At 41.4% G+C, this 22,584-nt stretch overlaps 1 protein-coding gene across 1 annotated transcript in view; it reads left to right on the top strand.

Moving 5' to 3' along the window:
* Positions 1-2,205: 2,205 nt before the first annotated feature.
* The window catches only part of SOCS5 (suppressor of cytokine signaling 5), a 77,827-nt gene continuing 57,448 nt past the window's right edge, over positions 2,206-22,584 (top strand). The window contains exons 1-2 of the mRNA XM_036751178.1: positions 2,206-2,544; positions 6,279-6,425. The gene's annotated coding sequence lies outside the window, so the exon portion shown is untranslated. The remainder of the gene's footprint in view (positions 2,545-6,278; positions 6,426-22,584) is intronic.

Here is a 22,584-nt window from a genome sequence, read left to right as displayed (position 1 = left end):
TCTTAATAAATGCTTACTTATTGATACCTCCACTTGCCGAAATCCTTCCCTTTAATGAGCAGCTCAGGCTTCCCCCACTTCATCCTCAGTGAGGTTAAGCTTCACAGCTAAATGAGATCCCTCCTTTCAACATCTATCCTTCTGTTTGACATCTCCTATGCTCTTTTCTCATTTTAATTTATATTATGTTTATTTGTACACTGTATTTGGAATGAGAAGAAAAGGAAATGTTTCAGGGCTGGTAAAATGTTCTTTCACATCCTTTTTTTCATTAATTTGAAAATGTATCCTGCCAACAGAGAGGACTCTAGGTCTCATCTGATCAATGGTGCCACTTTAGGATGACATGCCAATACACCTGGTATCAATTCATGCCACTTGGGAAGAGGAGCTTGGCTTCTCAGTGTTTTACTATTGTGGTTTCCTGGGTTGGGCAGCTGGGTGCCCAATAATAATAAAAACCATAATAATGCTTCATAATTATGTGCTACTTTTTGCCAGAACTTTGACTTAATTACGATGAATATGAAAGGAACTGGAACCAGCTCCTTGCCTGTTGGGGTACAACACCCAGAGGCCTGGAAACATAAATGAGACCGGGACTGCAACCTTCCCCTGTGGAGCCTATCCTGGCAACTTACCCACAGTTCTTTGGGCTTTTCAATGATCATCAGAAACAAAGAGTACTTCTTAAGTACCCGTGTGAGCCTGTCACTATAAAGTGAAATCATATTTACCACGCAACTGCTACCACATGTGGGTGGTACAGAATCATGGAATCCTGGGCCTGGAAGGGACTTGCAGTGGTTATTTATTCCCCTGCCTTCAGGCACAACTGTTACTTAACCCAGACAGGAAAGAAGAGTGATTGACTGTTCTTTTTAAGGGAAGGAGACACCACAACCTGTTGGGGCTGCTAGTTTAGTGCAGTCAGGGTTTCTTCTTAAAGTCTTACTTGGGGCGATATATGGCTTATAAGGTCCGTCAGCGCAAGGGTGCTGTGTTCTTCCGGCCTAGCACCTTACATTTGTTGTTGTCCAGGTAGGAAGAACACCGTGGGTCAAAGAACGAACACATGATCACCCGGCGGATGGGAGCAGCAAAGATGGGGGCGACCTCTGCCTTCCCACTGCTCCTGGCTTTTTGTCATCTCTCCTCCGCTGGCCTTTCCTCAAAGGGCGGGGCAGGAAGACAAACACCGCACAGTCCATTTTATGAGCAGCTCTGGTGGAGGTTTTAGGCAGGAGAAGGGAAATAACCGTCTAAAAGAGGTGCCAGCAATCTCTGACGGGGCCCCTTTTAGGAGTCTGGGGACTTGGCGGAGTGGGACCGGCCCTGGAGAACTTTGTAAGATCCCAAAAGGCACTGACTCCCACCGAGACGCTGATGTCTCACAACTTTTGCCTTAGACCCAGAGGCAGGTAGGTGGCAGAGGGGGCAGAGCGCTTTACAACGCTCTCATGTGATCCTCACAACAACCCTGGTGCTATTTATTATCATCATCCCCAGTTTACAGATGGGAACCTGAAGCAGGGGTTAAGTGATCTGTCCACGATCACAGTTGGCATAAGTGTCCAGCTTCAGTCTACGGGCTGCATGGCCCTGCACGGATCACTTAACCTCTCTCTGCCTCAGTTTCCTCAGCTGTGAAATGGGGATAACAGCACCTATCTCCCAGGGCTGCTGGGAGGATCAAATGACATAACTGTAGGCATACAGTAGGCACTACATAGATACTTATTTTCTTGCCTCTTCCATTTCCACGAACAGTCAAGGTAGGGACTGACATCTCTCTGCTCCCCCATCCCTAACCTCTGCTTGACCTCCCACCCCTTCTCCAGCTGATAGACTCCGCCCTCCCGCGTGACGCTTCCTTTAGACCACGTGACTCACGATCTTTTTTTTTCCCTCGGATTATGCCTCCCTGCCTCACGTGATCCAGTCTATCAACGTGATTGGCTCCTCCCTTTCCTCGCGGATAGAACCAGACTGCATCTGCCGGTTGCCCGACTCCAAAATGGCAGCCGCTCGCTGCGCGAGCCCGAGCTGCCGGACCTCCTCGTTTCCCTTGCCCGCCCATCCCTCCCTCCCTCCGTCTCTTCTCCGGCCCTCACCTTCACGCCTCCTGATTGGCTGGAAACAGTCCCGCCCTTCAAAAGCGGCCTCTGCCATTGGCCGAGGTGCGCTGCCCCTCACGGCGGTCCTCCCCCTCCTTCCCACCCTCCCCCCGCCCCTCCCCCCCGCCCTCAGCCCCGGGAGGTATTTTCCATTCCGGTGGGGGTTGGGGGGGAGGGGAAAAGGCTGAGGAGGGAGTGGGGGGCCTTAGGAGAGGGGGAGGTGACCAGGGAAGAGGGGGGCATCCGGTGGAGCCGGGGCCCCCAGGCTCCGTCAGGAGGAAGAGGGAAGGCGCCCTGGCGGTCACTGAAGTCGGGACGGGGCCGGCAGCCGGACTCACCCGCACCCTGGCCGCGCCGTCCGGACCCGTCCTGCCGGGGCGCAGGTGCCCCTAGAGGAGGCCGCCCCGCGCCCCCGGGGCCCCCGTCGGTGAGTCTCGCGCTCGCTCGCCGCGCGCCGCCCGTTGGCCCCGGCCCCGCTGCTTCGCTGCTTCCCTGCTTCCCTCCCTTCCTCCCTTAGCGCCGCTGCCGCCGCGGCTAACGGCCGCCGGCCTCGTACCCCCCGGGCCGCCGCCGCCGACCGCGTCCCCTTCTCCCCCGCGCGCCGGCGTGTGCCGCCCGCGCGGCCCCGGGGGGCCGGGATGGGCGGCTCCGGAGCGGAGCAGGGGTTTGGGGCCGGCGCGGCGTCCTTGCGGGGCCGGCTTGTGGTTGCGATTGCCGAAGCAGCCCGGGCACTGGAAAGAGGTGAGAGCGAGGCCGGCCGGGCGCAGCCGGGGAGGGAGGTGAGCTCGCCTGCCTCGGCACTGGGGACCCGGACCGCCGGACGGGCCACGTTGGCGAGGACCCCGGGAAGGGTACGGGTCGGGGCCGGCGACCGCGGTGGTGGTGGGTGGGCTGGCTCGAATGGGGAGAGCAAGGGGGTCCCGAGCCTGGCCTTCCAGGTTGCGGGATGTAGACGAGCAGAAAGGGATGTTTGACCCGGCTTGGCGAAGGATGCGGTGGCTGGGACTCTGCGCTGCATTTGTCTGAAGGGTTACTTTTGGGGGAGGGGGCGGCTGAAGCCCTAGTGTGCCCCGGAAAGGGGCAGCATTTAGAGACTGCGTCCTAGAAACGGTCTAACCGTAAATCTAAGTTAATACCCAAAACTTTTAAGAGGCGGGTTTGGTGCCGCGAGGTGGATTTGACACTTGGACATGCTTCTCCAACAGAGAAGCTCCTGCTAGACCATCACTCGCTATTTTTAAATTGTATATGTGCTTGCATTTTGCATTTGTGTCAATATCACACTGTTACAAATAGGAACTTCTAATAACTAACACTCCTGGGGTTCCGTAATTTGCTCAGCTACTTCCCAATTTAACGTTTGCACTGTATTGTTTTGTCCTTACATTTTTAAAAAAAATCCTTCGACCTAAGAACTAATCCATAATCGGTTTAAATGTGCTTGGAATGATACTCTTATCACATTTTACTACTTTAAAGCTATAGGTTTAAGCATTTTTTTCTAGTTGCTTGATATAAAATTATTAACAACTGGAGGGAAATGGTGGTAGCTGAGGGCCCTAGAAAGCATATCTAAAATCAGGTTGAATGTCTTCTAACAGTAGGGGATCGTAATGTCAGAAGCTTTCTGAATAACCTTGCTTTTACATAACATTCATTTTAAAATTTGATTAAGCCACAGAAAAATGCGCACGAGAATTACTGGCCTGCCATTAATTTTGTGAATTTCACGAATATAAAGCAATCTGGAAAAATTATTCCACCTTCTTGAAGATATATGCATATATAATATATGAATAACATGCAAAAAGTTAAATACTATAAAAGTAAAACTTTCTTGAGGAAAAAATTGGTTTACAACTTTTTTCTATATCTGAAAAAAATTATCCATAAAGGTTTGGCAGTTGCTTTTTAATGGATATTTTCCTATTTCTTCAATTATTAATTAGCAATTATTTTTGTTCTCCATATTGTATCTAAAATTTAACTTTGGTTTTTCTTAGGGAGAATGTTTTGGCACATAGAACAGTGTCCTAAAATGACTTGAAAAATAATATATTCATACTTATGTGTTCTACTTTGAGGCTTATCTGAAGCAAGTGTTTTTCTATACTTTCCCTCAGCTAAGCTTAGCCAATTGCCAGAGAAGTTCCTGCTTATGGAATGCAAACAACTTATTCAAAGTATGAAGGCAAATCTGCAAACATTAATAAGAATATATCAATTTTGTTGTATGTCTTTGTATATATACACACATGCAACAGAATTTTATACATATGTACATGTATGTCTTGTGCGAATAATTTACATTCTGCATAGGAGTTTTTATAGATACTAAATGCTTTATATTATCCAATTTATTTTCATAACACTGTAAAGTTGGTAATTACAAGCATTTTAAAGCTAGAATCATGGAACTGAACTTCAGAGATAATCATTTCAACCCTGAAGTTTTACAGATGAAATCAAAGCTCAAAATCTAGTGACTTACCCAAGGTCATAAAGTGACAAAGCTGGTGTTCTGATGCTAGGCCTGCCTTTCCTCTGTGTATGTATATGTGTGTATTCATGTGTAAAATGTATTCCAAAATGAACTACAAAATATTTTTGGATTATTTCATATTCTGGATTGTCACTGCCATTTCGTCTCTACAAGGGAATTAATAGAGTTGATTTGTAATATTTTCCAAATGAAAATGAACTTGACTACCTTTCATTGGACAACTTAAAAAATACTCTTCCTACTCTTCCTCTTTTTGAAGAAAGGCAGTCATTTAACTATCATCTGTAGCTGTCATTTAAAGCTACGTTTTTTTTTTTAATTGGAAGGACTCTAGCTACAAGTAGTGTTTTTTTTTATTCTTATTTTAAAATTTCATTCTAGACAAGGTTCTTTGGCATTCATTTATAAGTCTTTAAATCCATTATAGGTTTTTGTTCATGTTGTTAAAGTGGATTTTTATTTCCTTTGACAGTGCAAAGTCCCAAAAGAGTTGCTTAGAGCAGAGAACTTAAGTGACATGTCCAATCTGTTTGTGTCAGAAGTGGGACTTAGACTCAGGTCTTCGCTAGCTTTCTTTCCATTGATGTGCTGACCCTCAAAAAAAAAAAAGAAAATTTAGTAATTTAAAAAATTAATTTTTAGTCATCCTTTAAGAATTGTGATTCAGTTCCATGATTAATTCGGATGAATTCTCATTTTCTTCAGTTGATGTGTAGATCACTTATTCAAGAAATACATTTACTTAGCTTATGCTATGTTTGGGGCTATTCAATGCATTAGCTACCTTTAATTCCAACATCCTAGATGGGTTTCTTTTTATTTTTACTTAATCCTATATAACGTGCTTGTTAGTAAACACACATATACATACATGTTAAAATCTCATGATTCTCGTTCAGTTTCTGCACGCTTTCAGGATTGCTTATTGAGCCAGTGTTTTCCTTAGTATCTCCTGTTTTGTGGGAAAGCTTTTTGTAGTAGTTTTGTTACAGAATCAAACATTAACTTTGTGGATCACAGTTATGTCAACTTCCCTTCTCCATGGCTTAGTTTACTTACATATGAAGTGGGAACAAATTTTATACTAATTCATTAGGTTGTTGAGAAGAAAATGCTTTCTAAACCTTAAAGCACTGCATAAGTCAGTTCAGTTCATTTGACAAAATTTATTAAGGCCTAGTATAAGGCAGGCACTGTGCAAAATGCAGGAGATAAAAAAGCTCCTGCTCTTAAGAGAGCTTACATTCTTTTGAGGAAGAGGAGAAAATCATGTATATATAATTACAAAATATATACAAAATAATCACAAAGTTATTAGTTTGGATGATGGGGGTGGGGGGTGGGGGGTGGGGTGAGGGTCAGTGACAGTATGGGACTAGGCCCTGGAGAAGGTAATGCTTAAGCTAAGCCTTGGAGAAAGCCAGGGATTTTCAGAGGCTGAGGTGAGGAGGGATATGTCCCAAGCTAGGGGCAGAGCATTTGCAAAGGCAGAGGTGGGAGATGGAATGTCCTGCATGGGGAACACCGGGAGGGCGCTTAGCCTGGGATATGGAGTTCCTGAAAGGGATTAATGTGTAGTGAGCAGAGGGAGGTGATCGAGGGGCAGATAGTGAAGGGCTTTCAGTGCCCAATTGAGAAATTTGTATCTTATACTACAGGCAGTAGAGCCCGTTGAGCTCCTCGAGGAGAGGACTGGCATGGTCAGACTCCAGGACTTCAGGAGCATCAGTTTGGCCTCTGTGGGTGGACCAACTAAGAGGTGATGAGGCCCTGGCCTAAGTTAGCAGCATGAATACACATTAGAGGTAAGAGGCAAGAGAGGCTGTGGAATTATAAGACTTGGCAACTATTTGGATATGGGGGGGCGAAGGAGAGTACATACTTAAAGATGACTCCATGGTTGTGGACCTGATTGAACAAAGGATATGTAACAGCTAAAATAGGAAATGGTATGATAAAAAGAAAAGGTTGTAAGATCAAGAGGTCTGTTTGATTAAACTCAGTTGCAGAAGTCAGGAATATACAAATTCTAATATGGGCTGCATTATTTCTCTAATGTTGACCATTAGATGATCATCAAGTTTTGTCTCCTGTCAAACTGAAGTTATTCTGATTTTATTAATAAAATGTTAGGTTTTAGTTAAGTGATATGAAATGCTGTTCTTATTTTTTTAAATGTGGTTCTTGGATTCATTTGTACTAAAGGCATATCACAGTGTCATGACCATAAGCCATAAGTGGCTTATGATGATGGTGACAGCCTGAGTTTGCCTCGCTGGTTAAAGACATATTTCCTAAAGAAGCCTTGGTTTCTTTTCTGTCCTCTAAGTTCATAGCTCCTCTTCAAGGTTTTGCTACTGCTGATTCTTAGTTCTTTGCACTTATTTTTAGCCCTTCCTCTTGGCCTTTCACTCATTGTACCCTTGATTTCTTATCTGTACGTAGAACTTATCATCTTGTTTCTCTTATACCTGAAACCTTAATATGTATGCTTAATGGGATGAAATGAGATAAAGAACATACAGTGCTATGTAAACCTTAAAGCACTATATGAGCTATTATTATGCTGGAATTTCCTGCTTATAGTTTTAACTGGTTCTTTGTAACATACATGGTAGCAGCTTCCTTGGGTTCATTTGATGTGTGCTATGACCTTGAATGTAGTTTCTGTATTTTTCAATCATAACACTTTGTTTTGCCTATTTTATAGGTGAGACACTTTACTCAGAAAGAGATGAAAACAGAATTAATAGTACAGTTTTAGTTTTATATCTGCTTCTAGCCTCAGGAAAGTATTATATTTTTAAATGTTGTTGAACTAAGCAAGGGACTAGCTCTTTAGTCTTGAGTGACACCAGACAAACTAAGCATTACTTGGGCATCTTGGGCATAACCAAAAGAGTGGGACAAAAAGAGTGACAGAAAAGGCATAAAAAGGGGGAGGGGGGAAGGGGAGAAAAATAAAAAGATTAGGTACATAGGGTGCAGAGTTGTTCCTCCCACAATGGCAAATGGTATAGATTGCCTCTCCTAATGAAAAATAAACTGCTGTCTTCTCTCAACTTTCTAGATTCTCCTCCTGTCTGACCATTCCTTTTCAGTGTCCTTGGCTAGCTATTATTAGCTTTTATTTGTCATTCCCTTGTCCTGGGTCCTCTTCTTTTTTGATTTTCTCATCTCCTTCTGTATGTATAATTATCTCTGCAGATGACTCCAAAATCTGTATATTCAGCCTTAGTCTCTTTGCTGAGCTCCAGTCTCCATTGGTTAAATTCAACAGGCATTATTTAGTACTTACTGTGTGTGTGAAGAACTGTGCTACATGCTAGCGGTACAGAGACAGAACCGAAACAGTCCCTGTCTCCAAAGAATTTGAATTCAGTGACACGTACACAGATAGACCATGTCTAATTAGTTGCCTTGTCTTATTGATTCTGTCTTCATAACTTCTCTGGAATCTGGCTCCACTTAAATGGATGATTACTGTAGGTTAGGGCTTTACTTTCTTTCATCTACACTCTATGCTCTGCCTAGTTGTCAAAATAATTTTCCAAAAGCATGGGCTTGAGCATGTTACTTCCCTCTTAAGAATTTTCAGTGGCTTCCTATGATTTCTAAGATAAAATATCTTTTAAAATTCTTAATTTCCTTTAAGGCTTGCCTCTTATATGTCATCCTGTGGGGAAGCCTTCCTGATCACCCTGGTTGTTACTGGATCTCTCCTTCAGAATGTCTTTCATTTATCAGTTGGTATGTATTCCTCTGTATAACTCAAGCTTCTTGAAGTTAGGAACTTTTAAAGCCTTGGATATAAGGTATTTAACTAAGTTCTTGTTTAATTAAACTGAAAAGTAATGAACTCCTCATCTTACATTCAGATGTTAAGGTAAAGGTTGCAATTTTATTATAGTTTATGACTATTTGATTATTAAATATCAACAAGTTTCATGACAGTACCCCAAGGCATTTTGCTGAGGAAAGAGAAGATTCAATCTCTTTCTTTGAGGAACCTTGTATATTAACTGTATGACATAAAAGTTGGAGGCTTTAGAAGATTGTTAAATACAGGTTTCAGGAGACATCAGTAATACCACATATTGAATTACACATAGTTCATTTTCCCAATAAGTTATCTCATTCTGCCCTTAGGTGTGATATCTAATTCCTTGGTATAATGAATTACTTTATAACCAGCTTCCACCATGTTGTATGGTTTATCATAAAAATAAACAGAAGAATAATTATTATCTTCTAGACAGTCTGTCAACCGTTCATAAAGTCGTGGATACATAAACTGATTAGGGATATAAAATTAAAAGAAAAATGCTTGATGTCTTTGTGCTTTAGAATGTTTTACATTGTTTGGCCTACCTAACTTTATCTTTTTCTTTAGGTTAGACAGCTGCCAGTCATTTAAGTTAGAAGGAAAAAAAGTTATCCATGTGTGAATATACTTCTTTCCAAAATTACAAGAGGACAAATGTTCACATGGAGGTTAAGAATGAGGACTATAGAACAATGTATTATTTAAGTGGTACATATGAAATGGTCCGTTATGTCTATATGGATATAAAATTTGGGATTATTGGCACTGCAACCTCCTGAGTTAAAGTTAGTGCTTGGTAACCCAGGATATGATATAACTAAGCCTAAACTGATGTTTAAAGTTTTTATTTTCATATGGTATGCATGATGAAACTTAGATTTTAACTTTAATTTCATTTAAAAGTAAGAATAATTTTTGAGCTTGCTTAGAACAAATAATCTTGAAGGATAATTAACCTGAATTGCTCATTCATATTAGCCTTAGGGAAAAGTGCGTTTTCTTCTTACTGAAAAATCAGTCAACAGCTTTGAATTTTACCAGTGAAAGAAAACATATTCAAAAGAAATAAAGTAAAGACTTGCCTGGTCTTATGGCTGGCAAGTCCTTTACTTTCCAAACTCCTGCTCTACTGCTTCTTATCTAAAATCACCCTCTGAGTAAACTCCTTCCTCTTGCCAATACTTTCTGTATTTTCATCAGTTTGGTCCATTTTAATAAACATTAAGTACGTTGGTGATTCTGAGATGTCATCATTGTTGTGGGTCCTTCTTCCAAAAGTGCCTAACCAAGGCTTTATTATACTTTGTGATGTGAACTCATTAATATCCCATAGAAACAGCACAGGGGCTTACCCAGCATTGGGTACCCAATGTGTGGAATGCCCACTATCATTACTAATAGCTCAGTGTACGTAGTCTCTGTGCACTCTGTCCAGAGTGCCCTTTAGAAATCTTTTTGCTCTCAAGGAACTCCCTTTAAAATTCCCATTTCTTTGGAGTTCTTCCATATGTCTCTTTTACCACCTATTAGTGATTGAAACCTGTCTCTTCCCTGAAGATACCATCACTTAATAGCTTCACCAGTGTATGCTTCATGCTAATGCAGAGGTTCTTAACTTTTTTGTGTCATGGACTCCTTTGACAATTTGATGAAGCCCATGGACCTCAGAGTGCTTTAAAATCCATAAAATAAAAGCTAACATATAGCATTTACTAAATTCCGGGCATTGTGTCTTATTTGATCCTCACATGACCATGCAAGATAGGTGCTTTTTTAAAATTTTTTTCTTTTTGAGGGGGGAAGGCAGGGCAGTTGGAGTTAAGTGACTTGCTCAAGGTCACAGAGCTAGTAAGTGTGTCAAGTGTCTGAGGTCAGATTTGAACTCAGGTCCTCCTAACTCCAGGGCTGGTGCTCTACTCGCTGTGCCACCTAGCTGCGCCCTATTATCCCCTCTTTACAGAAGTGGAAACTGAGGCAAGTAGCATTAAGTGACTTGCCTAGGATCAGTCTAAGGCTGGTTTTGAACTTAGGTTTTCTTGACTCCATCTCAGTACTATATCCATTGCACCATCTAGCTGTCCATTATAAATACAAATAATTACAAAGTAAACCAATTAGATTTCAAAGTATCAAAATGTTTTTAAAAAAAATTCATTGGCCCCAGGTTAAGAACCTTCACACTTAATGGAATCACAGATCCTTGATATTTACTGTTAACTTATTCTTATTCTTACTACTAGGCTTTAAATTCATGGGGAGCAGGGTCTGTTGTTTTTTCCTCACCTTGGTGTTCCAGTGCCTCCCTAGCAAAGTACCTTATCCTTAATATGAGCTGAGGAACTTTGTTGGAATTAAATTAAAATAATGCATCACACCCTTGCCTTGCCAATTCGAATTGCCTAGTATGTTTATGTAATAATCTGTTATAGCAGACACTGTAATGAGTCTTTTAAGCATTTAGTTTATAGACTATTTAAACTCAAAATTAAATCGACAATCTCATTTTTGGTGAGATGAATCATAGATTCACTTCTTACCTAACCCCAGGAGGGAAGCAGTGATGAGGAATTCCAAAGCTACATATAAGTGGTATTTGGATGTATTTTTTGAGCATAGATAGAGCTGTTTTTGAAATTATAAATAATAGTGTTTGTATAGCACTTTACTACTGTATACATACATTAATCTTATTTGAATAAAACCATATTACAAAGACCAAGGGGGGAGGGGATGTGTAAAAATATTGTCAGTTTTCTCATCCAAGGGATTCATTCAATATAGCTCCTGTCTGCTAGGCAGATTAGAAACAACCTGGTAAGTGGCTAGATAGCTAGTCCCTATGTCAAGAAGACAAGTTAAAGTTCTGCCTGCCCTTGAGACCCTGAGCAAGTCGCCTAACCTCATCATATTTCTTCCTTCCTCTCTCTACTCAACTTAAAAAAATTTTAAGTTGCAGAACAATTGCCAATCCATATTGATGGAAGGAAGTTCCTCATCACTGAGCTATCTTTTTCCTTTGTCAGGCACAGTGAAGAATACAAAAAATAATTAGAAAGGATACCTGTCCTGGTGAAGCTTATCATTCTAATAGACTAGAGGAAATAATCTCCTTTTCACAGTCACATTTCTAGAAGTTGCCTATAGTCTTGCTTCTAGTTTCTCACCTCACTTTGCAGTCTCTTGCAAACAGACTTATGTTCCTATCATTTGCTCTCTCCAAAATCACCAGTGATTTAAAATATTTTTTATTCTATTGCTGAATTCAATGGCCTTTTCTCTTGTGTCTTAGCCACTCTTAGCCTTTTGACATTCTCAATTCATATCCCCTCCCCCCTCCATTTGCTCCTCCCTCAATTTTTTTTGATACCCCTCTGTTGTTTCTCTTCCTGCCTGTCCGACTGGTCCTTCTTGGTCTCCATTGTCAGTGCATCACACATAGCTCAGGGATTTGGCCTTTCCCATTTCTCTGCCTACTTAGTGATCTTATTAGCTTCTATGGATTAGCTATCAATTTATGTAATGATTCTCACCTCTACTTAAAATAGCTCACAGCTGCAACTGCCTGCTAGACAATCTCCATTTCAGTTTACCATAAGTATATCAAATCCGGCATCCTTCCCCCAAAACCTACCCTGTCCCCTAATCTAGCTTTCTTATTTATCTTGAGGTCACCTGCCAAATTCTTAAATTGAAGGGAATGATGACACTCCAATGCCTTTAGGTTAAAATACAAACTCTTCTCTTTGTCTTTAAAACCCTTCTCAAGATTGTCCTAGCCTATTTGTCTTGATCGACTATACATTCTCTCTCAGGTATTTTAGCCAGATGGGGTTACTTGCTGCTTCCCACTCATGACATTTCAACTCTTGCTCATGTTCAGGCTGTGCCCTATGCCCAGAATGTTCTCCTTTCTCAATTCTGCCTCTTAGAACTCCTACTTAAGTGAATGAATGAGAAGGCATTTATTAAGTACTCACAATGTGCAGAGCACTGGGGCTGCCAATAGAAAAGTGGACATTACCTTCAAAGATTTCATATTCTAATAGTAAAGTTAAACGATGTAGGAGGTTTCAGCTGTAGGTCAGATGGAAAGGTCTTGTGATCCTTAGGGTATAGCATCATTGCAGATGCTGATACATTTTCTTTAATGTTGTTTCCACTGACAGAGTCATTGTTTCTGATTTCAAACCATTTGACGGTACCAGAGACCTTGGTGTCAAGAACTTTTACTTTCTCGGTTGTCAGTTGCCGTCTTTGCTGAGGAGGTGGAGAAGCAGTTGCTGGCTTGCATCTCCATAGGATTTGCTTCCATAGATGGCTTCAAGGGTATGGTTACAAACAGGCCCATCTGGGGGACACTGGCATGCTCAGGACTCTTTCTTGATTTTACCTGGCTGTTAGTGGCAGTTAATCAGAGATTGGTATTTTGGTAATGAGGAGTATGCACATTTTTCCACAAGTTGACCCCATGGCTCTGAGGTCCTGGCTGGAAGCAGGAATGGTGGTCTGGCGAGGGGAGGGATGGAGAAAAGCGGAGGGGACCACTGTTATTCTCAGGGTTCTTGAATTCAGGGTCTTGGTCTGTTTCTGTTGGTGTCTGAAAGAAGATGGCTGTGGGTTTATTCACACATGCCACTTTTCGTCTCTGTCAGTAAGGTCTCTTGCTACAGTCAGTAAGCATTTATTAAGCATCTATGTTCCAGGCAATGTGCTAAATGCTGGGGTTACAGAAAGAGACAAAGGATAGTCCCTGCCTTCAAGTAGTTCACAATTGAAATCTACTTTAGCTTGGTTTGGTCCTTCTCCACAGTATTACTGGTTGATGGCAGTGTGTATGAGGGAAATTGGGGTCATTTGCTTGAGTCAGCTGGCATATGCCATCCCCTATTTCTCAGGTTGCTTTGCTTTCAGTGTTCAAGAGCCACCTCCGTTCTGTAAGAGACCTTTTCTGATTTCCCCCAATTACTAATGCCCTCTCCCCACCATGTATTGATTTATCTGTGAACATATTTCATTCTCTAGTAGACTGTAAGCTTCCTTGAGGGCAGGGATTGTCTCAGTTTTATATTTATCCCTAGCACCTAGCATAGTGCCTATCATATAGTAGGTACTACTTAAATGCTTTTTGAAATAACTATTGTAAAGTATGATGTCATTGTCATGAGAAAGGTTCAAAGTATTTTCAGAAAAGAGAGGGTATTTCTGGCTGCTCAGGATCTTTTTCTGAGTTGGAAGAAGTAATAGAGTTTATGCTAAGGTAGTTGGCTGTGTAGTGGAATGAAATAAATTTAAAATTAAATAGTGATTTATGAACTGAATATTAGCAACGGAAATTATGTAAGGGCATACACTTTAAGGGGAGAGGGCTGATTGTGTAGTATTCTTAATACATAATTATTCCAAGAAAATATCTAGAGAGATAGTTATAGATTTAGAGAGATAGACCAGAGAGACTTTTATATCTTCAGTTTGTAAACTTTTTAATTCATATGACCAAAAATAATAACAAAAAATTTTTATACTCATTTATATAGTAGATTAACAAACTAAGTAATGTAGTTCAACAAGCATTAAGTGTTTACTAGATGCTAGAAATCCAGTGGCAAAAAAAGAGTTCTTTTTTCCAAAAAAGAGAGAGGGAATGTGTTGTAAGTAGTTCCGGGAAGGCTTTGTAGAGGAGGTGGCAGTTGAATCAAGTTTTGAAGGAAAATGAAGATTCTACGAGGTAGCAATGAGGAGGTAATACATTCCAGGGGAGGACAGGAGGATGGCTTGTGTGATTGCATGGAGACAGGAGGTGGCAGGTTTGGTTGAGGGAAAGTCTGCTAATCCAGCTTAGCTGTAATGTAGAGTAGTTTCCTAGATTTAGAGCTACAAAGTACTTTTGTGGTTGTTCAGTCATTTCTGACTCTTCAGGACCCTATTTGGGGCTTTCTTGGCAAAAATACTGGAGTGATTTGCCATTTCCTTCTCCAGCTCATTTTACAAATGAGCAAACTGAGGCAAAAAGGGTTAACACAGCTAGAAAGTGTCTGAGGCCAGATTTGAATTTAGGGAGATGAGTCTTCCTGATTCTAGGTTTGGCACTCTATCCACTGCACCACCTAGCTGTCCCTGTAGGACCAGACCTTAGAAGCCATTAAATAGGAAAGAAATATAAGCATTTTCTATAATGCCTACTGTGTGTCAGGCATCTCATTTGATCCTCAAACAACCCTGGGAGTTAGTTGCTTTTATTATCTCCTTTTTACACTTGAGAAAACTGCAGCAAACAGTGGCTTGTCCACACAGCTGATAAGTATCTGTGGTGATAATTGAACTCAAGTTTTCCTGACTCTGGGCCCAGCACCCTATCCACTGCTCCACCTAATGTCTGCTATGTTCCAGGCTCTGGGCTAATCATTGGGGATACATATACTGAAAAAGAAAGATAGCCTCTGCCCTCAAGGAGCTTATGCTCTAGTGGGGCAAGACAACACATAAAAGGAAGCAGAAAGGAGGGAGTGGGAGGTGAGGGGGAAGCTGTCGAGGCAAGGGGAAATAGTAGAGAAGTCCCAGCATAGAGCAGCCAGGTGTGAGTTGAGCTCCCTCCTTCAGTGGAAGTTTGGAATTTGTGGCTGTACCCTCCAATCAGAGGGGCAGAGGGGGGTGATGATGTAGTGTCAGGACTGAGGGAGTATGGCAGGATGATGACGTTTTCCCAATAAAGAGCTTCCTGGCAGAGAAGTCAGATATGTCCTAGAGTTGTGTGGCCAAGTGAGAAATGAGAGGTTCTGGACTGAGATTTCCCCCTTAAATGGAGGTTTAACTCCTACCTTCCCATTTTCCAGATAAGGAAAGTGAAGTGCAGAGAGGTTAGCTGACTTTGCCAGGGTCACATCACTCATCTTGAGGTAGGGTTTGAACCCGAGTCATCCTGACTAAGCCACACACAAGTAAGTGATGGGTAATGTTAGGAAATGATTGGGAAGGTAGATTGGAGCTAGATTGGAGAGGGCCTTAAAGAATAAGCTGAAGAGTTTGTATCTGATCCTCAAGGATGTAGGTAGATACTGAAGATTTTTTTGATCAGAAGAAAGAAGATTGTTTTGGTGTTTATGTGGAAGATTTATTAGAAAAGGGAGACAGTGGAAGTTAAGGAGCCTGGTTGGGCAGTTATTACAGTATTCCAGGCAGAAGCTGCTGACAATCTGAACTATGGTGGTGGCCTTGTGATCACATATTTAAAGTTGGAAGGGACCTCAGAGGCCATTGAGTCTGGGCATCTTGCTTCCCCCTCTCCCCCCACCCCTCATAGGACAGGTAATTTATTCCCCACAGGAGACTCATAGGTACTCATTGATAAAAACTTAAACATAAAACAGTAACTTAAAATTCCGATTATACTGTTTCAGGAGGTTGATAGCAAAAACATCAAAACATGAAACATTTTTTCCCCTGAACAGAAGGCATTTTGCCTTCATCTAGCTCTTTACTGTTTGAACTCCCTCAAAGTCCATGTCTTCTGCCTAGATAGACCATAGGTTGTGCTCATTCTTCTGTCATTGTTAATCTTTTTGAAGAAAAGCCACACTAGTTGTTGGGGGCACCTCCTGTTATGCATCTAACACTAGGAACACCTGAATATTCCCGAGGTAATCACTCCTAAAAGGTCTACCTTTCACGATTATTGTTTGGTCCCTTGTTCTCAAGGAAAGAAACAAAATAAAAGAGGAAGCCTTAAGATCTTGACTCAGGCTCATGTGGAGGAGTCTTTGCTCTGACAACCATGTGCAAGCAGTTCTGAGCTGCACCACATTAAGGAAAGTGACAAAAGATAGAAAGCCAAAGCTATCTCTCTTTCCAAATTGACAGCAATCTCCCCCATAGAAGAGACTAGGGGTACTGCCCCCAGGTTTGCTGTGTTGGCCTTAGATTTCCCTTCAGTACTGAACGAGAACATAAGTCTCACAGAAAGGATGGGAAGGGGAAGGAGGGAGGGCTCACTGGATTGCCCCCGTTATGAAAAGAATACTTTTTTCTCGCTGATAACTTAGAAAGTAGAGAGGTGGCCTTCAAGCTTTTTCTAGGACAGAGACCACTCTGCTTTTGAGCACAGGTTGACCAAACATAATGCACTTTATTTAGGTCACTGCAAAGTTACCTCAGCGGATAGGAGGTATAGTGGATATTCTGGGTTAGAAAGGCTCATTTTCCTGAGTTCAGATGTGCCTTCAGACACTTAATAGCTATGTGACCTTGGGCAAGCCACTTAACCCTTTTTGCCTCAGTTTGCTTATTTGTAAAATGAGCTGGAGAAGGAAATGACAAACCACTCCAGTTTCTTGGCCAAGAAAACCCCAGATGGGTTCACTGACTGAAAAACAACTGCACAACAACAAAGTTTTTTCTATTCTTTTTACATCTCTAAGGAAAATCTTTGGTCCATGGACTCTAAAACCTCCATTTGAGGAGGGGGACCAGTTCAGCGATCTTCTCATTTTGTTCAGGCTGCACTCTTTTGGACTTCTTCAGTTTGCTCCCTGGAACTTCACCAAGAAATCTCTTTATATCCTGCAAGATCTGATCAGCCTTAGTACTCAATACATCATCAGTACTTTCTGATTTGAGGATGGAACAATTTGAGGAGGGGGGCCCAGGTTATCCATCTCTTTATTTTCTACCTGCCTATGACTCTTCTGGATTTCTTTGGACTTTTCCACCATGGCCCTGTGCTGCCTAGGTACCTTCCTCTCCCTCCCCACTTTTCAGCTTGTTTTTGTATTTCTTACTTCATTAGACTGTAAGCTCTTTGACAGCAGGGACTATCCTTTTCCTATTTGTATCCCTAGCACTTTGGACAGTTCCATACACTTGGTAGGCTCTTAATAAATATTTATTGACTGACTGACAGACTTTGTCCTTTTTGGTAGCTTTTGTGGCCAGCACCCTTGGAGATTTCTTCTCCTCTTACTAATGTTTTGACGGCCATTCCCAACTATTTTTTTTGTTGTTTTGAGAAAGCACTTATTTTTATTTTGAATTTAAACATTCAATAAAAACAAGCATTTCCACAATACATTTAAGAACAGGAGAAGATTATTTATCAAACTGCAAATATCTATTATGTATAGCTTGCTTTTTCTTTTTAGTTTTGGATAAATTGAGCATGTAACTTTCAGAGCTGCTCTGATTATAATTTCCTTCTGGCTTTCCCTCTGTTCTGTTGTCTTTTGGGGGGGAGGGGAATCACCCTACCCTTGCCTCCTCCCTTCTCCACCCCTGCTCTCATTCAAAGAAAAAGAAAACTCTTTCTGCTGTTGTATGAATTGTCTCCTGATCTGCCCCCTTACTCTACATCAGTTGTTACACCCTAACACCAAGCTTACATTTACCTGAAACTTTTACTCATTGCCCCAGGTCTGCATGGAAATTGTATATTTGTCCTTCAGCCTGCTCCTGCACCTTTCAGATGTCATTGACAATGTCTTAGGTGAGGGTATAGTTCATCTGGACCAGGTGATTTGAATTCATTCAGGGCAGTTAGGTCTTCTTTTTACTCCTTGCTTTGACTATTGGTTTCCTACTAGCCATTTTTATAGGTTCATTTTCCTTGGAAGAGATAACAGAATTAAAATATATAGCAAATCATTGACCCTTCCCTCTATCATCTGTTGATGGTGGTCCTGCTTAACTTTGAATGAAGAGCCTCCTTATCATCTTCTTTTCCCCCATATATTAAAAATGACAACAAAAATTTTTTTTGTTACCTTTACCTTTCTTACCAGCATTAGCTTATTCAGAGCTTTTGCCACCCTGATACTCTTCTTAGAAGTGCCTTTGTGCTCATCCTTTGTCTGCTCTTCTATCTTCTATACGTAACTTAATCTAGGTTGATTACGGAGTTACCTGTGCATCCATATTGGGAACTTTACAGACACTTTCTTTTGTATTCTTTATCAGGATTTCTTTTCTCTTTGTGTTTTCAGACTTTTATTCTTGAGCTTCCCCTCTAGAATTTTAGTCCATGGGAATCTTAGATTTCTTTCATCTTAACCCTTTGAAGTATGCTCTACCAAAATTTAGGGTATATGTCATAATATGTCTGACTTTGTTCTTCTGGGCCATATATTCTAAAATGGTTACTCACTTCCTCCCCCAGGTTCCCGTTATTTCCACTAAAGCATCCAGTCCTTCCCTGTTAATGAGAATTAAATATAGAATAGAATTTGTCTTTGTTGGTTCCTCTACATTTTGAGGGTTGAAATTGTGACAGAAGAACAACCCTGAGAGACACAGTTTCTGTGTAATAAATCAATTTATTAATTAGACTAGCCAGCAATCAGTGAGTTGATGGTCAGTGTTTTCTCTTGGTAACCAATAATGGCAAGGAAGACACTGAAATGGCTTAAATCCATTTTGAAAGAGAAATGAAAGATCAATCCATAGTGGTGAATGTTTAATTAGGAGGTGGACTGAAAGTCTTCAACTCGTGCTGAGAATGTGGCTTGATCATGAGACTCAGCATCCTCAAGGCATTTGGGCAGAGGGCACCATCTGCATCTGGACCTCTCTGGCTAGTTTTCTCCTAGCTAGTTTTCTCCTGGATTGCCCTAAATTCTAATGGAGGGGATGGAGGACTGGAGGTTCCTCCCCCAGGCAAAGGCTCGCCCTGACTGGATTCTGTTGATATTCTAAACAGAAATTTGGTCTTCCCGTTGGGCGGGGTCCTGCCCAAGGTTAACTAGTATTTGACTGGGGGCTAGGAGCAAATCTTATCACTCAGCCTTGCCCTTCAGAGATTGGCTGACCTTTTCAAGAATTGGGTTTTAACAAAGAAAAGGAAGAGGGTGGATCACAAATGAATAGTTATTAACATAATAGTATAATACTAATTTTTCTCAAAATGATCATTAGGGCAAATCAAGAAGTTATAACAGCGGAGCCAAGATGATGAAGAGGTAGCAGTTCAGCTGAACTCTCCCGACATACCTCTCCAAACAACTTTAATGCCTCAAATTGAGATCTGCAGTGGCAGAGTCAGTAGAGGTTGGGGTGAGACATTTTTCCAGCCCAAGACAATTTAGGAGGTCAGCAGGCGAGTCCTGTTTAGTGCAGTGCATGGGCCAGCAACACCAGCAGCGAGGCTGAGACACCAGCAGCAGGGCGCTCTCAGCCCAGGGATGGTAAGGGAATCCTAGAACTGGTCTGGAACAGATTACTGAAGACCCTTTGCTGACACTGGGACCAAGACCTTGTTACATTGTCCATAGGCAGTTCCCATTGTGGTTCAAGGGTAAAGAGGAGCACTTGCACTTGTGGCCACTGGGGAGCAGGGGCTCTGGTCACAATTCCAGGATGGAGAAGGGTGTTTGTAGTCACTCCCACCTCAATTTCCTTGAATGAATCAGCTTCTCAATTTATAGTACTCCCTCTTGCTCTTTTTTGAGACTGTGGTTTTTTTGTTTTTTTTTTACCTCTTTATTTTTTTATTTTGTGGTCTTGTGAGCTTTTGGGTGTAACATTCTATTCCTCCTACATTGTAGCAATTCTCTTTGGTAGAGCTTGGTAGGTAAACTTAATTTTTTTTCCTCCCTACTTCTTCCCTTTAAGTTAAAAGCCCATTTGATTAGATTTTTCAAGACATTGTTCAAACAGATTCTTACCAGTTCTTGTTAAATATACTTCGTCCCTGTCATTCCTGTATTTCAGACTGTAGAAATTAAAATTCCCTTTCTCAGACACCAGCTTCTTAATCAGTTGTTCACCTCCCAAATGTACTTTTCTGTTTTGCATCCCTTGCCTTAGGCGGGCACTAGTAATAAGAATACTACCTACATCTTTATTGTCTTTAGTTTTTTACCTAAGACTTAGTAGTCTTTGGCTATAGTCTCTAGGTTCTTTCTGGCAGCATCATTTGTGCTCAAGTGAATATTCAGATGTGGGTAGTAGTCATTTTATTCTAACAAGTCTATTCTCTTTTACTTTTGGTGTGCCCCAGAAAGACAGCTGATCTCTCATTTCTATTAGGTGGACAAATAGCTGATGAGGGCACAGTCTCTGGGAACCCCCTTGAATCAGGAATACAGTCTTTGGGAGCCTCCTTGAATTCTCCTTGAATCTTCCAACTAGATCTGGCCTTCCCCTAAGGCCATAAGCCTTATGTTATCATTAGGCCAAAATCTCTACCTGAGCCTTGCCCTCTATTGTTACTATCAATATGCATGCCTTCAGTTACTTCCCAACCCTGATATTATCAATATCCAGGCCTTCAGCTACTTCCCACCCTTAATCCCATTCTCTTGGTTCCTGGACTCTGACCTCATCTCGTCCTCCTTAGACTCCTCCTCAGGACCCTCCCTAAAGCCCTCCTCTAGTCACCCCAGACCACCCCTCAATCCCTCCTACAATCTTTGAGTACATAATCTCCATCTTGCCTCCATGAAGGTGCTCAGGCCGGCTTGTGGAGACAGGCGTCACAAAGGGTGGGATTTCTTAAATTCACCCTTATGGTGAATCCCTAATAGACTTTGTCTTTTCCCTTGGCTGAGAAGGCTTGAGTCGAATTCTTTCTGCAGGACCCAGCCTGTAGGTATTTTGGGGTCTCAAGCACCCCTAGAAACGTATGGTTCACTAACAATCACCATTTTGATTTAAACCTCTTCATAGCTACCTCTTACCTAACAGTGAGTCACTACCTTACCCTTATGCCTTTAACCCTTACTAGGTGATCTCTCATCCAACAGCATGTGTGTCTCCAAAATTATTTCTTGAAGGAATTACATATTTTGTAACTTGCTCGTTGTCATGTTGTTGAATCATTTCAGATGTCTCTGACTTCATGACCCCATTTGGAGTTTTCTTGGCAAAGACACTGGAGTGGTTTGCCATTTCCTTCTCCAGGTCAATTTACAGTTAAGGAGCTGAGGCAAACAGGGTTAGGTGACTTGCCAAGTGTCACATAGCCAGGAAGTGTCTGAGGCCAGATTTGAACTCATGAAGAGGAGTCTTCCTAATTCCAGACCCAGTGCTCTATCCACTGTGTCACCTAGCTGCAGCCCCTGGTCATCCATCTAGTAATTGTCTGAATTGGAACTCATCACAGGTCCCTCAGACATTAAGTCCATTGCTTCTTATGCTATACTCTGATGTCTGTTTGTCTGCATTGATGATGGAAAACTTAAAGAAAACCTATTAGGAGAAAACAATACTTTCTCTTAAAGAGAAATCATACCTAAAGTTCTTTTGAATAGCAAATATGTACTGAAATTTAAACATAAATATGATTTATATAGACTTTTATAAAATATTTTAAGAAAAGTTATTAATTTTTAAAAATCCAAATGTAAAATTAGAGAAACAAAAGTAAAGGTTGGAAATAGCTAGTGCACTGTTGGTGGAGTTATGAACTGATCCAACCATTCTGGAGAACAGCTTGGAACTGTGTCCAAAGGGCTATCAAACTGTGCATACCCTTTGATCCAGCAATGCCACTGCTAAGTCTATATCCCATAGACATCTTCCCAAAATGGAAAGGGACCTATTTGTACAAAAATGTTAATAGCAGCTCTTTTTGTGGTGTCTAAGAATTGGAAATTGAGAGGATGCCCATCAATTGGGCAACGGTATATGATTATAATGGAATGTTATTGTGCTATAAGAAATGACAAGCAGGATGATTTCAGAAAAAAAACTGGACTTACATGAACTGATGCATAGTGAAGTGAACAGAAACAGGAGAATGTTGTACATAGTAAAACTGCGGTATTGTTTGAAGAACTGTGGATCACTTAGCTATTCTCAGCAATGCAATGATCCAAGACCATCCCAAAGGACTAATGATGAAGCACGCTATCCGCCTCCAGAGAAAGAACTGACATTATTTGAATATAGACTGAAGCATGCTATTTTTCACTTTCATTCTTTTTCTTTTGAGTCTTCTTGTACAAAATAACTAATATGGAAATGTTTTACATAATTACATGTGTATAACCTGTATCTGCTTGCCATCTCTGGGAGGGGAGAAAGGAGGGGAGGAGAGATAGAATTTGGAACTCAACTTTAAATAAAAATGTTAAAAAAAATAGTTGACATTCCTCTGATTGGAGTAATATGCACATTGTGGGTCCAAGGCTCATATCCTTTAACACTTTTTTTCT

The sequence above is a fragment of the Trichosurus vulpecula genome, chromosome 3 (assembly GCF_011100635.1).
Source record: "Trichosurus vulpecula isolate mTriVul1 chromosome 3, mTriVul1.pri, whole genome shotgun sequence".
Taxonomy (NCBI): domain Eukaryota; kingdom Metazoa; phylum Chordata; class Mammalia; order Diprotodontia; family Phalangeridae; genus Trichosurus; species Trichosurus vulpecula.
Note: the sequence above shows the minus strand (reverse complement) of the source record. Positions and strands in the feature narration are given on the sequence as shown.